Source organism: Dreissena polymorpha, chromosome 6 (assembly GCF_020536995.1).
Source record: "Dreissena polymorpha isolate Duluth1 chromosome 6, UMN_Dpol_1.0, whole genome shotgun sequence".
NCBI classification, from domain to species: Eukaryota; Metazoa; Mollusca; class Bivalvia; order Myida; family Dreissenidae; genus Dreissena; species Dreissena polymorpha.
In genome coordinates this window covers 67,474,747-67,480,960 of record NC_068360.1, presented here as the reverse complement: position 1 = coordinate 67,480,960, position 6,214 = coordinate 67,474,747, and the positions used below count along the sequence as shown (strand labels likewise).

Here is a 6,214-nt window from a genome sequence, read left to right as displayed (position 1 = left end):
CCCTTCCCCCCCCCCAAATAAAAAAAAATAAATAATAATAATAACCCTAGCAAACAACAATAAACATAGGTTAGTTAGTATACACTGTGCTTTAGCAACCATGCATAATGAATGTTTATGACTTCGGACCGTTGCGATCAAATTTAAAAAAGCAAGATGGTATGTATGCGGCACACAACAAATAGATAATTATAGTTTTATACCTTAAACGTAGTTCATCAAAATAAAGATAAGTTATTATCTATGTAATACTTAAATTAGGTTTATAACGTATGCATATTTGTCTAAAACTTGTGAAATGTGATTCGTAAGCCGACGACAACATTATCATTCGGACCCTTCTCCCCACCTAACAATCGAGATTAAACACCTGTGGAGATCCCGATCTTATCAATGAATAAACCGGTTCAATGATGTCAAGTCAAATAAAACATAATATTACTATCCAAATAAATATCTATCAAAAAATGTAAATCGATATACACCCTTTCAGTTATTAACTGATTATAATTACCTCCCCTGAATGACGTCATCCGGGGATACCCGATTATCGACTGTAAGCAAACAAAGAGATGTCTGTTTGACAATGTGTGTTTTCAACGGTGTAAATGGACTTAAAATATGAACGAAAAGGTTTGTACTGACCTTATTATTAATAATTTATTATTTTCTTATGCAATTTTGATATTCGGTTTATAATGCTGATAAAGCAGCGGTATTGTTTTTGTCTGTTATATGTTTTCGCGAGGACGAAACGTTCAAACGAAGGATTTTTTACTGAAATAAATCCTGTTCAGAAATGTTGATATAGATTAAATAGGTGGAAATATTGACTTGTTTTATCTAAGGACATTTCGTATTCGTCAAAGTATGAACACTCGTTGGCATTTATATTTTGAAGCAACTAAAGGACGCTCGTACTGGTCTTAGTCATACCGTGCTTTTGTACCAATTGACCATTTTTTTAAATTGAAAGCCAACGGCATCCAATGCAACATATGGTTTGTTAAAAAGCTATTTGTTTGATTAGAGCTTGTACTAAGCTATACCCGGCCTAATGTGTATTAATGTGTAAAGTACAATGAATCAGTTATCATGAATGTTATGAAACAGAATTTTGTTCAACAGATTAATGACCACGACTATGCTGTCCAGTTTTACACAGCAACACCAGTATTCGACTCAAAACCGGATGGAAAACAGATTCAAGACATTACTGTATCACTCGAGAAGAAGTTGAAGGTAAATTAAATTGTTTAGTCAATTGATTTGTTTAAATAACATTTGGGAATAAAACATTTATAGACATATAATAATTAATATCAATACAAATAAAATGAAATTCTTAACCAATAGGATAAAAACACATCTTATTATTTGTTAACCACGTTTGTGGACTTTGTTATACTGATTTTAATGATCCAAAATAATTGGTAAAGTTGTTATTCACTTGATTTTTTTTAATATTATTAGTTGATCTTCATAAAATTTCAGTCTAACAGGATCTGCTGTGTGCCCAAATGTCACACCACTGGCTAAGGATTGTTAGAAGGCCATGGAAAGCCCAGCTATCATGCATTTCCAGCTGAAGATGATCCAGTTCAAGCTGTTTGGTTGAATAAAATACGAAGAGATGAAGACAGACATTTTAAGGTCAGTTGTTAGTGGTTTCAGTAAAACTTTAAATGATTTTGTATAAAGAAAAATAAAACATGTAAAGTACTATACATTTTCATGTCAGAAAAATAGTGTTGATGTGATTCAAAAAAAGCACACATATTTATTTATTCTTTTTTTTTCTTTCAGATAAGTCACAATACGGTTGTCTGTTTTCTCCATTTTGAACGTGACTGTCTTGATGAATCTGGATTTGCTAAGCGGAGGTATCTAAAACCAGGAGCCATCCCTACACTATTCGACTGCTGGAAGGACAAACCACATCTGTTGAAGCGAATTCAAGTGGAACGTGCAATTAACAAGATTAAAAGTTTTCACATATTTGATCAGGTCATTCTGGTTTCTCTGTTTGGGATAATTAATCAAATTTGGACAGTTTGCTCATTGCTCACTCTTTTCCAAGACCCAATTATACCATGTCCTGGTGTTTAACATACATACCATTTATATGAACATTTGTTGTTCGTGTACATCATACTACATGTAGGCTAATGAAAAACCATTGGCTGTTCATGTAATATTTGTACATTTTTTGGCTTTGTATAAAGTTTTTGATAATTATCTTGATATAAGCATTGATTTAGTTACAGATTAATGCTTAAAGAGTACTTAAAGCTACACACCTTGAAATAAAGTACATGTTCATATAGATGCAATTTGAAAGTGTGCAAAATTTTCATTAAATCTATAGTCTAGTTAGCAAGTAATTTATTATTTTTCAAACAGGAATAACTGCTTTTAAAACTGAAAGAAGGATCTCTATATTAAACACGATTATTTTTAACTTTTTAAAGCGCAAAAAAAGATGGCTTTCTACCTTGTTACCACCAGATATATTCTAGTTGGCATAATAAAATTAAATCTATAGCCTAGTTTAATAGCAAGTTTTTTTTTCAAACAGTACTGCTTTTAAAACCGAAAGTAGGATTTCCAGACGTACACATCCATTTCGACAAACGCGATTATTTTTAAGTTGTAAAGTGCAAAAAAGATGGATTTCTACCTTGTAACCACCAGATATATTCTAATTGGCATAGATAAAATATGTCACTCATACTTAAATTTACTATGCCAAATAAGGTGTGTGGCCTTTACATAAAAATTGTATATACATCTTTTTAATCATGTTTGTTAATTTGTTTTGATTGTATGACTACTGAATAAATAATTTTGTTAATAGAAATTTTAGTTTTTTTTGGGAAATATTAGGTAAAACTAAGAAAGTCCAATGCATATTGAGACAAATCAGTACTTAAGTTCGTTTCCTGGGAAGAACCATTACTGATTCTCAATGGGGATCGAAACTGGTTGCTCCAGATTGCTTAGCAGACACCATAGCAACTATTTCACTAAGACTCTGCTACAGATTTGCGTAATCCTTTGAGTAAAAACACTTTGTAATCAATGATATAAGCTTTATTACAACAGAAATAATGCAAGATAAGCACATTTGAGTAGCATAGTTCATCACAAAACAGTATGAAGTATCATTAATTGTAAGATTAATGATGAAAGACAACATGTGAAAGCTAGAAATCATAAACTAATTTAAGGAAACACAATCTGAAAATTACAAACATTCAGATACAGGTATTGCACCAAAATGAGCTGAGATCCTATGATTATATTGAATGAATAAATGTGATTTGAGGTGAATCTCACAAATACTGACACTAAAATAACACAAAATTGAATACTTTCAAATATAATTTAGATTATTTCAATACTCTTTATTTCTGATTACCGGTTTTTCATGGAGCGGAAACACTTGCATCTAACAATTGTTGAACTGTTACGTTCAGATGTCCATGTGTCGAATACATAACCGTCATGAAAAAACACATAGCCTCGTTGAATAGGCTTTTCAACACCCAGTTTTGAACCTTTACCAGAACTTTTGGTCCATTCCAGAATGTTCATGTACGAAAAGTCTTTGAAGATCGGTCTGGTGCTTTGGGTCCATGTGCATTCTTCCAAATTAAGATGTTCTTCCGCTGTTGACACTGTTGATTGTCCTTGACAGTTCATACAGGACGACTTCTGCTTAGCTGCAAATGGCTGGTCTGGATAAGGATATACAATTAGGATGTTATCCTGGTTGTCACTGAATTTTTTTACCCTGGAAAATATATAAAAGTAAAGATTTAAACTTTGTAACAGAACATTAAGATTTAAGGTGTTACAAAAAAGCACTACTCCAGAGTCTGTTTCAGATACTTGTTTTCCACCTAATAAACGCCACCCCTACCTTCTTTGTGACCAAAAAATGTATAAGACAATTTAACTAGTGGCAACCAATTTCTAATGCAGACTTAAGAGAGTAATGTAACTTATTATGTCAGGGATTTTAATTGAAGCAGAAAGCTGTGTGCCACTATGCATGTTATATACATTGTAAAGTACTATATGCTGTGTGGTCGAGTCAGGCTGACTAAACAGATAAAACTTATTTTTAACAGACTGGTTGACAGAAACATAGAAAAAAATTCACAACATGAATGTGCGTTTTTAATATAAAAAGCAGGCTTTTTCCTGGCCATTTTGGGAAAAAAGCAATTGCAGGATTGTGAATTTTTCGTGCCAAAAATCAACTGATTTGGGAAAAACTAATATAAAATAACCCTTCACAATCATTCAAATTAGATGAAAAATCATATTATTCATGGTAATGTACTTTGTTAGATGTCATTTACATATAATTGAGTTAAAATAATCATAACCTCTTCTTTCTTTTTTTATTGGGAATTATTTTTTTCAAATTACAATTTAGGTTAGGGAATGGGTCCGTTTAACTGACCCGTAGATACACCAGGAAAAGGCCTGAAAAGGCGATATAAAATAAGTACCTCAAGCAAAGTTCGGCTTTTGTCTCATTCGATTTCACAGCTTGTCCCCGGCATTTCAACCATATTCGCAACTCTGTAACTTTTCATCTTTCTGGTTGAAGTTGCGGTAAAACAGCGCCAGGGACATCCTTGGCATACAGCTACAAAAAATAAAAAGGCAGGTTTTAAGCATTATTGCTTCTTTAGAAAAAAATCATGTTACTTATACAACATACAAAATTCATCATATTATTTTTTTAGAAAATGGTTTGAAATAAATATGATCGATACTGAATGTAGTGTAAGTTACATGTTTTTTTTTAAAGTGGCAATAATGCTTAAAACCTGACAGCTGAACTTGTATGCTTTCATGTTGGGTCTCTGTACCGAGTCAATATTTATTAGAGTGTATTTATGGTACATGACTATGTCCGGATATATTCATGCCACCAATGTGTATGTATTTGCATAATTATATTAATAATAAACTTAGGAGTATTTATTATAGTGAATTCACATTTTAAACAAAAAAACAAACCTTATGACAATCACAGTCGTGTACTGTTGTACTTTCTTTTCTGTTACAGGATCTGGTTCAGCCATGGTACTTCACTGTTTCTGAACATAGCATTTGGGATGATTCCTGAAAAAAACCCACATATAATGCTTTTTTTGCAGCTGATTTTTATATTATTTCAACACTTCAGTCAAACACTCAAAGAAACAAAGGATAGTTTCGGTTTTGAAAGTTTATAAATATAGAGATTTTGGTGTAAAAAACATGAAAGTTAAATGACCCGTTCTCCTGATTGGTTTTCATTCACATTCTTCTACTTTCTAGTTCTATTTAAGAATAAAAAAAGCCCCGAAATCATATAATTCCTATGATAAAATCATGATTACAAATATAAACTTTCTGAAAATAACTCGTAATACGCTTTGCTTTCAAAATTTGGCATTTTTATACAATATTTACTTTTAGGTTCCAATCCAGGTGTAATGGTATATGTACGAACATGAAATGTGTCTTGACAAAACGGAATGTTTAATGCATTTTTTCTCACTTCATCGTACTTAAAAGTAAATATACAACAAGCGATAGCTTTAATATGCGTCAATAAAATAATAAAAATAAAACATGTGTGCAACTTACGCATATATTGTGCTAAAGACGTTGATTTCTTCAGCGACACAGTAAAATTTTATTTTCTCTGGCGAATTTCTATCCCCCGTTGACGTCACATCCGGCTAAGGGACACAACTCTAACACTAGTAAAAGCGAATAACTGAAAGGGTGTATACCTACTTAACTAAAACTAAACTTAAACGATTAGCAAGAAAAATATATAAAGAAGAAGCAGGCAAAGTAGACAAGTTAATTGTAACATATGTTTTCTCAGTCTCCCACTGTTGAACAATATAAATAGTATTTATCGCCACCCCAAAAGGAATCTTTATCACACGTTTGGCTCAACTAATATATAATTGTGACAGGACAAACTGTCAACAATTACCTTGTTAATGTTTTATACATAAGTCCAATCAAAGGTTAACTTCCAAGGAAACTGCGGCATGTTAAAACTGTTATGACAACATGTTGTTTAGTACAAATCAGTACAATAGCGTCTGTTTTGTGGCCTATACTAATCCAGTTAAATAAAATTTTAATCGCAGAAAAGTTTAGATTCTTTACACCTTTAAGAAAATATATA

At 31.9% G+C, this 6,214-nt stretch overlaps 2 long non-coding RNA genes across 2 annotated transcripts; one reads left to right on the top strand and one right to left on the bottom strand.

Annotated features, from left to right (window-relative positions):
- Positions 1 to 485: 485 nt before the first annotated feature.
- Positions 486 to 3,502, top strand: LOC127836216 (uncharacterized). Its single transcript, XR_008028665.1, has 4 exons — positions 486 to 633; positions 1,129 to 1,242; positions 1,495 to 1,653; positions 1,807 to 3,502. It is a non-coding gene; the product is annotated as an uncharacterized LOC127836216 (long non-coding RNA).
- A 379-nt stretch (positions 3,503 to 3,881) lies between these two features.
- Positions 3,882 to 5,797, bottom strand: LOC127835038 (uncharacterized). The gene is made up of 3 exons (XR_008028317.1): positions 5,656 to 5,797; positions 5,041 to 5,145; positions 3,882 to 4,663 (listed from the first exon to the last, which is right to left on the bottom strand). It is a non-coding gene; the product is annotated as an uncharacterized LOC127835038 (long non-coding RNA).
- Positions 5,798 to 6,214: the final 417 nt, after the last annotated feature.